At 44.3% G+C, this 11,556-nt stretch overlaps 1 pseudogene across 1 annotated transcript; it reads left to right on the top strand.

The window, feature by feature from the left end:
• Window positions 1-3,181: 3,181 nt before the first annotated feature.
• On the top strand, window positions 3,182-7,969 carry LOC308153697 (annotated as a pseudogene). Its single transcript has 6 exons — window positions 3,182-3,946; window positions 4,073-4,187; window positions 5,045-5,162; window positions 5,286-5,477; window positions 5,975-6,165; window positions 6,611-7,969. The product of its transcript is annotated as an uncharacterized misc_RNA (transcript).
• The last annotated feature ends 3,587 nt before the right edge of the window (window positions 7,970-11,556 follow it).

Below are 11,556 nucleotides of genomic sequence, written 5' to 3'. Positions count from 1 at the left end.
AAATGTTTTGGAGAAAAGTTTGGGATTCTTACAGCATAATACCTCATCTGTGGCACATAGTGGTGTAAGTTCCTTTGGATAAAAGTGTCTACTAAATGAGTTTGCGGGTACATTTCCATTATATTTGTACCATTTAGCAAACACTTTTATCCAAAGTGACTTTCAATTACAGATTATCTGGAGTAATTTAGACCTAAACACCTTACCCAAGGCACACTAGTGGTGGTGTTGCCAGGTGGGACTCACCAGTCTGTTCGCCAGTCCAACTCATTATCCACTAGGCCACCACTACCCTATGAAGTGATCCCAGCAAAACAGCAGAGACACCTGGGGTGGGACATGCAGACATGCATATATGACATGCAACGTACAACCTCTAACGCCTAATTGCTAAGTGCCTCATCCAGTGTATAGAAGCTGCAGACGTTGTAGGTGTAGGCTCCACGATGACGAAACGCGAAAGAATCTCTGGCCACATGGAATCACGTATCACAGGATCATTCAAGTACACTGGGCATGCGCGTGCTGTAGACCCAGGAAATTATTCAAGTATAATTTAAACCATAAAATAATAGAAATTCATTCATTTTCATTCATCGGTGGTCATGTCAACTCCTGCAGTCTCCTCTCCACTTACATCACATCTTCATCCAAGATATGGCATGTAGGCCTATACATTATTCATCTGTGTAACTTTAGGTTGTATGAAAAGAGCCGATGCATAATCAACTTTATGATAATTGTTGAAGTGCCTCTTGCTAAGATGTTTCTAAGACGGTCAATAATATCACAGCACTGGTTCATCAAGTGTAGGCTATTTATAGCACAAGTCTGTTGTTCAAAGAATAAGAATAAAACTGGAACATGTAGAACATGTTTGTCGTTGTGTGAAAATAACAATGATGCGGTCAATGAATCTCCAGCGCAATGCGCATATACTGTACATCAATCAATCAAGCTTTATTTATATAGCATAAGTCATGCATTGAATGTTTGGTCATCGGCTGGTTACAAGAGTTTTGAGACATTCACAAGCAACACAATGGGACAACAGCGACTGAACATGCATGCCATGCTTTCCATTGAAAATTGATCCAGGGACCAGATGTACTTCAACAGTAAAGTCACTGAGAAGTTTGCTCACACACACAACCGCCGCGCTACCTTCCTATTCAACTGAGATATGTTTCGTCATGTATGACAAATGTATGACAAATTAACAGTGCGCCGTTCACTGTAGACTATATTGGTAGTATATATTTTGTAGTAATTTTAAACGTGTTATACTGGCTGTGATATAAAGTGGTGGACTAGATGTTTACGTGCCTAATGCCTAGCCCTAGACCATTGATGGGCACACTTGTTACTTGTCGCTTTCAGAATTGTATTTATATAGCGCAAGTCATGCATTGAATGTAACTTGTTGTATGTAAAGTGCTGAACAGTGAATAAACCACAATACAAGACCGTTCCCCTTATTAGTGACTGATCACATTAGTCACACTACTTTCACCTGTATACATGTATCGAATATCAAATACAAACATTGACTTACACCATACAGATGTATCATATTGATATGTACATTTACATTTTTTATATTTAGCAGATGCTTTTATCCAGTGACTCTGCGTCATCATTATCAACACGCTCCCGTATCGCCGACCACACGGCTGCGGAGTCCAAGGAAATTCGATACGGACAATCCCTTGCAGTGTTTTCCAAAGTTATCAGAGTCAGCTCTCCAAATCTCCTGCATCGTGTGGCCGCCAGGTTAGCCTTATCTTACCACACATGCAGTGTCTCTGACAGACAAGAAACAGATCAAGAAACAGATCTTAAACAGATATGTTACTGTAATACTGATACTAAAACTGTAATACCTCCAGATTCCTTTCAGTGATATCCCCAGACTCACCCCAAGGAAAGCAAATGAAAGTGAATTTCTCAGTGTGAACCTCTCCAGAATCTGACACCTTTTTCCAGGGCAGTGCCCCCCCTTGGCTCCCTACAGCACCCCCCCCCCCCCCCCACACACACACACACACACACACACACACACACACACACACACACACACCTACCTCCACTATGCCTACCCCTTCACCCTCAGCGCTAGTGGAAAGTTGTGCCAATGGTCGCTATCAGCTGCTTTGTAGTATTTTTAGGTCTGTCATCTCCCGGCCGTGCAGACCCTACACACCCCAGCCCTGTATAAAACAGACCAGGAGTTCAGGAGGTGAGATCTACCACAGGAGAGATGGAGACAACACACAGTGTATAGGACAGACAGACAGACAGACAGACAGACAGACAGACAGACAGACAGACAGACAGACAGACAGACAGACAGATAGATATACTCTTGCTAACCAAGAACCAACACCAGGTAGGAATGATAAATGATTTATCAAGATCTAACGAAAAACAGTCTCCTGGAAATAAGCCATGAGTGTGTGCAACACGTTTCTCCATGTTGAAAAAATATAGTAGAATGCTGTACATAGTAGAATACAGTCATAGAAAGATTAAAAGGTTTTTTGTAAGAAAGGATGCTATTATTGTTGTGTGCTCTGGAAAATATTCAGTTAAAAGCAGTGTCACTTTTGTTATAATTTTCTTTCAATAATGTATCACCTATACTCTGCATTTTTCTTAATACGCTTGTGCTGGGTTACTGCATGTTCTTTGTTTGCAATATGCTTCTCTGAAACAACATTTATTATATACACAGGAATTACATTTAATCATCTCAATCTCAACAAAGGCATAGAGATTTGTAGGGTGTATGGGAGACATACAGTATGTCATACAGATACTATTTTAATCGTCCCACAGTATCAAGTTAACAATAATCTTGTTACTTCTATGTTTATCTTCATTAACAAGAGAAAAGTCAAGATCGTCAATCGGTATTTAATTACTTATTTTTTAATTATGATTACATTTAACACTTCAGCTGAGGAGCACTCACCTATTTTTCTCCTTATCGATCTTCCTCTTCTCATTTTGACTCATCTTGTTTAACCTCTAAGCACATCACTGCAGGTTCAGTTGATTCCAATCTTGTATCAGTATCACTTACACTATCTCTCTCTCCACACATTACTTTACCACTCTCTCTCTCTCTCTCTCTCTCTCTCTCTCTCTCTCTCTCTCTCTCTCTCTGTGTCTGGAAAGGATGGGCAACGTTCTTCAGTTGACGTCTGTTGACGTCCCTCACCCAAAGAAACCTCGCAACCTCCCCAGTGCTCACTGCACCCTCACTGCCCTCGACCGTAGACATCACACATCGCTTTACCACTACAACAGCAACAACAGCAACAACACCAAGGTGGCCGAGGAGCCCTACTCACTGGCCACTCAAGACACCTCAGGTCATAAGGTCAACTCTGGAGACGGAAGAGAGAAGAGGCCACCAAAGCCCAAGGACAGAAGAGGAAAAGACACCTCCAAAACAGACAAGGAAGAGTTGTCTCTAGTTGTTCGGCAAGAGTGGAAGCTTGAGGTTCTGTCACAAAAGAACAACAACAACAACATCATAAAAAGCAGCCACACAACCTTCACCTCCGTAGCAACCGTTACCACAAGCATTGCCCAATCCAAGAGTTCAGTGTTTCAGAAGTGGGCTGCCATGGAGATGGAGGCAGAGAGACCCCTGGCCAAACGCCAGCTATCTGCAGATAGCGCAGCCTATTCACGCAAGGAGGTGAAGAAGACTACGCTAAGGAAGGAGGAGAGGGAGCAGGCCCAGGCGGGGAGAGCCCTGGTCAAGCCAAAACCCATCTTAAAACTCCAGGCAAGGCCATTTGAGAGCTCCAGCACTTCCAGGGCAGGTACATTGAGGAATGGAAGTTCCTCAAATAGAAAACTGAAAAAGGAACTCATCCCTAGTGCTGAGGTCTTCAGTAAGATCGATACCCACACTATCAATGCTGGGAAGGAGGTGAGGACGTTTTGAAGTTTATTTGAGTTTCTAGTATGCGCCCAGTGGTGTGTGTGTGTGTGTGTGTGTGTGTGTGTGTGTGTGTGTGTACATGCATTTAAAATCTGAATATACCATCTGTTGCAGCTACGCAGTCAAAGGATCTTCTTAGTTCAGACCATCACCCAGACCATCACAGAGGGAGCCCAAAATGAGCTGGAGAAAGTGAGAGCTATCTGGATCTGGCTGTGCCACAACATCGGTCAGTAGCCCAAACACACACACACACACACACACAAGCACGCATTCGTACACACACACACACACACACACACACACACAAGCACGCATCCATAGACACACACACACACACACACACAAGCACGCATCCATACACAAACAAACACACACACACACACATACACACACACACACACACACACACACACACACACACACACACACACAGCCCCTAGGACAGTGCAGTTAATGACACTGCAGCAACCTGCCCACAGCGAAACACAAGTGGAGTGCTAATGCTAATGTATTACCGGGCTTTTCTCTAGAGCCCCGTACAATAAGGCATGGTCTAGTCTCATCAGTCCATTCACATACTGGACATACATCAGACACTTTCCATTCACAGCTGTCTTTACAATTCTGCACACTAAGGTCTTCCCCTGTGTATATCCACAGAAGAGGATTTCCAATGAGGATCAGCTGTTGGTGGATGGGACCTTACGGTTCAACCACACTGGCTGTCTGGGACAGACCTTCATTAAGATAGACATTCATTAATCTAACTCTGGGATCTGTTGGAAATGTAAATGAGAGAAACTCATCCAGCTCACATGATAAGCTCATAGCCTGATAAGTGCTCTCCTTATCTAAATACATGCTCTCCCAGTGGTCAAAGCTTAGAATTTAAGTCATTATAGTTCAATCTAAGTTCACAATTACAAAGAGATATTATTATTCATGCCATTTTTGGGCATGGAGTCTTTCCAGTGCTTTCGATTGTTGAAAGAACACAATATCACACGTGATTAGAATTTATACAGGATGGTGGAATAACGATTTAAATTGAACGCTTGATTGTGGGCGGGGCTCTGTTTGCAGAGTACGACGTGAGTGGATACCTGGGTTTGACGGACAAGCTGTGCTCTCCAGACAGGGTCATCGAGACGGGCAGGGGCGTGTGCTGTGGTTACTCCAGCGTCTGCCTGCAGATGTGCCGGTAAGAGGGTGTTTCCACTATGGAAACCATCTGGTGAAAAATGACAAAATTCCGCAACTCATTGTCAAACACAAACCCCTCAGGCACCCAAAACGCTTGTCTTTGTGGTGTGTTTTGTTGCAGGGAGGCAGGCATAGAGTGCAAGGAGATATCCGGCCATGGAAAAGGCATCGGTTACCGGCAAGGTCAGAGCTATCAAAACACCAAGTCTTCCCACATGTGGAATGCAGTTTGTCTAGGAAGACACTGGTACCTACTAGACGCCTGTTGGGGGGCAGGGACAGTTGACATGGACAACCAAGCCTTCATCAAGAGGTGAGAAGGAGGTCATAGTATATCAAAACATACCATCCCCCCCAGTGGTGTACAGTTACACACTATAGTCTAGTCTATAAAATAACCTTTACTATGTTGACACCTGCCAACAGACAGTGTCTGATTAACTAGCCTATGATCGCTGCGCTGTGGGGTATTTGTGGACAGACTGTTTCCATATTTAGAACTGTCATGCAAAACTAATTATGTTTGCCACTCATTAGAAAGGCTATTTTTGGGGCCAGACCAATTTACACACAAGGATATTATTCTGACAGTGCAAAAGGTGTCACTGGTGTCAGACGAGACTGTTACTCTTTCCGTAGAATAAAGTATAACAAACTGGCCTTAAAACATTGGAAAGCTTTGGAAAAAAATGTCCATTCCAAACTCACTCAACGTCAAATGACACCCTGAGTATTTGAGATGTGAGGCATTTTGACAGTAGCACTGCTCATACTTCGTCTCTGCTAAAAGCCATTCTTCTTGTTGACCAGGTATGACGATTTCTACTTCCTGACGGACCCTGAGGTTTTCATCAATTCTCACTGTCCAGACGAGCCTGAGTGGCAGCTTCTGGACACGCCCATCCTTCTGGAGGAGTTTGAGAAGAGGGTTCTGAAGACCTCTGAGTTCTACAGACTTGGCTTGACCCTGGTCCACCCTAAACACTTCCTACTGCTCACAGGTCACCCCCTACCCGCCTCCCACCTTGTTCCACAATCACAGCTCAACCCCCCATTCACCAAGTAATGAATCACATTAATATCACAGTAATACACTGTTGTAATGCAGTGATTACAGTTTTACTGCACTAATAGGTGCAATTGAATGTCAACTGTAACAATACCCTGTCGATATCGATAACATAGTATTCTTAATACTTCTTTCATTCCTACATTGTATATAATATACATAGTGTATATGTTACGGTACATGTGGGAAAACTAGGGTTAGGGTTAGGTGCTAGGGTGCTAGGGTTAGGCTTAGGGTTAGGGTTAGGGTTAGAGTTAGGGTTAGACATGCCAGCATCTACCAAGTCGACGTTTTATGCTGCCATGTCCCCGAAAATGCCAACATAAACCGTTTTCCCACATGTACCGTAACATAATACATACTGTATGTTTTCACAGACAAGGGTGAGGCCACAGTGTCCATGAAGTTCCCCAAGCCTGTGGACTTCTCCTATCAGATCTCTCAGCAGCAGAGTGGTGGTGGTGACACCAGAGAGATCAGCACCTCCTCTGGACTGCTCACCGTGACCCGAGACAGCATGAGGTTACGGCTGCTGCCCCCTACACGCGGCACCTACGACGTCACGATCTTCGCCCGGCCGGGCAGCAGCTCCGGAACGTTCAGCAGCTCCGGAACATTCAGCAGCTCCGGAACGTTCAGCTGGGTCTGCTCCCTACTGGTGGAGTGTCCTGAGCCCAAACCCACGGAGCAACTCCCTGAGAACCCCTTCCTGTCTTGGGGCGTGCAGAGAAACGCGGAGAGCCTGGGGGTGAGTAGGTGCAGCCATGGGGCTGAGGCTGTGGTGCTGGATGACGGGTCTCTAGAGCTGAACCTGCAGACGTCCAGGCCTCTCATGATGCTGTGCGAACTGACCCACAAAGACCTTGACGATCCGTCCGTAGCCAAGAGATGTCTGGCGACCCAGATCGAAGCCGACCGGATCACCTGCAACGTTCTCTGTCCTTACCTCGGTTACTATCGGTTGTCGGTGTTCGTCCGGGACTATGAGCGCCGCCAAGACAGCTTTCAGAACGCAGGAAACTTCCTCTTGCGCTGCACAGGGGGCGCTATCAACCTCAACAAGCTTTTCCCCCCCTCTCTGAGCACTTCATGCGGGCCCGGTATCCGGACGCAGGACGCCGGCCTCTCCAAGTTCAGCCATTCAGGGGCACTGGTGAGCACACCGCAGGGCAAATGCAACATCACCTTCCAGAACCAGGCAGACCGTGAGCTTCACGCGGTGCTGTTCAAGGAACACGGTAAGACCCCGGGGCACCCTCTCTCCAGACACGTCTTCTTCACCTACAACGGAGGCAAAGTCACCGTCAGTGTGGCTCTGCCGGAGGCCGGAGTCTACAAGCTGGGCCTCTACGCCAAGACCTCCGCCGACCAGGACTTTGACCTCCTGTGTGACTTTGTGTTGAGGAACAGCTCAGAGAGCAGCTGGCCTCCCTTCCCCTGCGCCTACCGGGCCTGGCAGAGGGGCTGTGTGCTGTTCGAGCCACGGGTGGGTCTCCTGGAGCCTCTGTCCTGGGTCCGCTTCAGGGTGAGGGTCCCCGGGGCCCACAGGGTCAGTGTCCTGGGGGAGCAGCTGACGGACCTCCAGCTCAATAAGAGCCGGGTGTGGGAGGGGGAGGTGTTCACTGGAGCTAACATGTCCCAGCTCAAACTGGCTGCCAGCGGCGGGGGAGGAGGATCCACTGACATGTCTATTATCATGTCGTTTGATGTGCTGAGCACAGCAGGATGAAATGTAAAGGGAGTTTAGAGGAGAGGAGGAGTGTAGCCTTATAGGGAGAAGGATGTCATTTGAACAAGTATTTTCTGTGCTGAAAGGCAACACAACATTGAAGCGCGATTCAATGTAGACCGATATATAAAGGTGCTTGTTATATTGATGTCATAGTGGAAATTCATGCCTTAATGAATGTGAAATAATGATGTCTTTAGTGTAGGATCTGTTTTTGAACCATACAGTGTTAAGCATGATATTTCATTATGACTCGTTGGGTACCCCTTCAAGGTGCTTTTGTGTATCATTTACGTTATGTTATTTATAATTTATCAATTATTATATGACATGGAATGTGCTGCTCTATTGAGATAACATTGAATATCATAATAGTTTGTTGCTATTAGAATCCTGTTACTGTACATTTATAACAGGTTGAGACACTGTGTGGTATGACAAATGTTCACATATATAAAAGTATGGAATGATTCATGTGAAAATAACCTTCCATTGAAGTGGGGAAATAGAAGGACAGGAATACATTTAGTGACTGATCATTCTCACCCTCTTTACTTTCTTTTTGATGTTCTTTATTTACTCTTTTAATGTTGTTGAATTACTCTGTTGTTGAAATATTATATTATATAAAATGCTTCAGAACGTCATGTTACTCTATTGCTGCTAAAGGGGATGCTAGTTTGGGACTTAATGTTTTTCAACTTGAATAAAAATTGATTTAAATATATGTTCATGTTCCATTAGTCATGTTCCATTAGTCCACACTCCAAATCTAAATCATTGCAACACACTCCAGCATTGATTTACACTGTAATGAAATCTCAATAGTACCATCAGTACATCCACATTCCCAGCATTAGTCACATTAGTTGTTTTGTGTCTTATTACACCTGGGGGTACACTGTTAAAACACAGTTCCAGTTACTCAGCACAAAAAAAGTGTTCTTCATTTGTCCCTGTAGGGGCACCCTTTGAAGAACCCTTTTAGGTTCCATGTTGAACCATTTTGGACTCCACGTTGATCCCCAGATGTAAAATAAGACACAAAACAACAAGTGACTGGTGATGGAAATGTGGATATACAGAGCCAGAGTCAATAAAGAGCCCTGTTTTCTCGGAGTGTAGGTTGGCCTCTGTAGGTCTCACCCTGCCCTCCATAGTGCTGCGTCAGTGGACGTGTCAACAGCAGGCCCTGCATACTCTCCCTAAGCCAGCCTGGAGGAGGACCTGACAGCCTGGCCATAGACAGAGCGTACTGTTTTAGTCATGGCTCATGTATCATGTTCAAATTGTGTTCACACCATTCTCTGTACCTGCTCGCTCACGCAAGGCTAAAGAACACTTTCTGCCTTTCTCTGAACTCTGCTTAACGCCTGCACTATTTATACAACAATGGGAATGGCAAACATTTGTATAGCTGCTCTGTAGAAGATTGCTTAGCAACATGAAAGGTGGGCACGTACTTGAAGACAGCACTAGAGCAAAGTAAGTGTGACTTCTTGTTAGGGACCCAAATGGAAAAACCAAGGATTATGATGTGCATGAAAACACTATTAAGGTAGAGTAGAGTACTCAAACAAGTCACCATGATCAAATTGCTTTTAGGGCCTGAAAAAACAAGAGCCACCACAAAGTAATGGATTGAACAAAAATGTTGACTTCAAAGTGATAAAAATCTAATTTTGATAGACTTTATTACACTGTATTGGTAGTTGTAAGTGTCTTGTGGAGTTTATTTACTTTTTATGTGTCATGAGGAATGACAGCTTAGACAGGTTCCAAAATGGTCCCCATCAATCCACAGCACTGCTGGTGAGTAGAATACAAAAACTGAACCATGCCTTTAAACACTAGAACAGCCATGGGTGGGGTCATTTGACCAAAAGATAATGTATACCTTTACACTCGATCAAATTTCATGACTTTTCCTAGATATGTGTGTTCTACCACCCACATTGTATCCTTACATTTTCAAAATCACATCAGGATAAGCTAGTATAAAGCTATTAAGCAGTTTTTCTGTGTAGGAGGCAGGCTAATTTACAAGAGGCGCCAACTAGTGAGTAAGTAGCAACCTCCCATTCTAAAGACTATGGTCATTTGACCTGCGAGGCGGCGCTAAGACTAGGTGAAATAGGCATGGCTGTCCTAGTGTTAACATAGCATAGCCATCCCAGCCAGACATAAGACGTCTGCATTCTAGACTACATTCAGGCATAGTTCTTAACACCTCAGCAAGGCACCAGGCACCAGAATTACAAAGAGCGGACTTCTGCTAAAACCGGGTTTTAATTCCACTCTGTTCACTGTGTTTATTATGACTTCAATCAACCTCCCAGCTGAGCTGCTGCTTTCAAAGTCTGATTACTGCAAATCAGGGCTCAGGAGCGGGCAGCCGGTTGCACCCAGGCAAAGTGTACAGTACAGTCTGGCAGAGGCAGTCAGAGGTGTTGGTCTGGTTGACAATCTCCCACTGGACCGCCTGATTATCACCATTCCTCTGGGGGACACCACCTTGCCCAGGCCGCAATCTGAGCCTGCTGCTATACAGCACATAGTAGACCTACAGTGCATATGTATGTTACGGTACATGTGGGAATACGGTACATGTGGGAAAACTAGGGTTAGGGTTAGGTGCTACGTCGACTTGGTACATGCTGGCATGTCTAACCCTAACCCTAATACTAACCCTAACCCTAACCCTAACCCTAACCCTAACCGTAGCACCCTAGCACCTAACCCTAACCCTAGTTTTCCCACATGTACCGTATTCCCACATGTACCGTAACACATATACACAACAAGCTTCTACAGCGGTTGTATCCCATTGAAGTACTACAGAACTAGAAGCTCATTTCCCAGTCACTGCATTATGTACAACGGCATGCTGAGAAGCACTACTATTCTATCACAGATGTACAGTAATAATGGTATAGAGAACATTATGTGTTCAACAGTAATAATACATACATGATGTTCTCTATATACCATTATTACTGTCATAATAATACCATTACTGTTATAACAATATTATTGTGTAGCTTACTGTCATACCAATATTAATACAAAAGCCCATTAACCTCAGAAGTTATTTTATTGTTGAAAAGCATGCAGTGGGGCTATAGACCTTCCTTTTATTCAGGTCTAGATATATAGATACATTTTATTACATATTTTGTAGCGTCATTTCACAGGTGATGTATCTCTGACACAACATCTGTTATCCTTACAGTATATTCTGAGCATTCTGAGGTGGAGACTCAAATAAAAGATCCAATGTTGTTGGATCTTGCTCCAACCAGAAAGACTAAATTCTATTGATTCATTTTTGTCCTAGAGTTGCAATAGAGATGTCAGTTATCAGTCTAAAAACAAAAAGAGTGTTTGAAGTTTTAAATAAAAACATCGGGTGTGCTCACTTGTGATATCTGATTGGTGCTATGACCTGTCAGTCATTTCATTTTGAACATCAACACCCCACCCACTTCTGAATGCAACAAGCTATGTTTGACAGACTCCAGAGTAGGGGGCTGGCAGAGAGTCTGAGTCTGTCGTTGAGAGACTACATGTTTTGATTTGAATATGGCACACACT

The sequence above is a fragment of the Nansenia antarctica genome (genome assembly GCF_963989245.1).
Source record: "Nansenia antarctica genome assembly, chromosome: 3".
In the NCBI taxonomy this organism is placed as follows: Eukaryota; Metazoa; Chordata; class Actinopteri; order Argentiniformes; family Microstomatidae; genus Nansenia; species Nansenia antarctica.
Note: the sequence above shows the minus strand (reverse complement) of the source record. Positions and strands in the feature narration are given on the sequence as shown.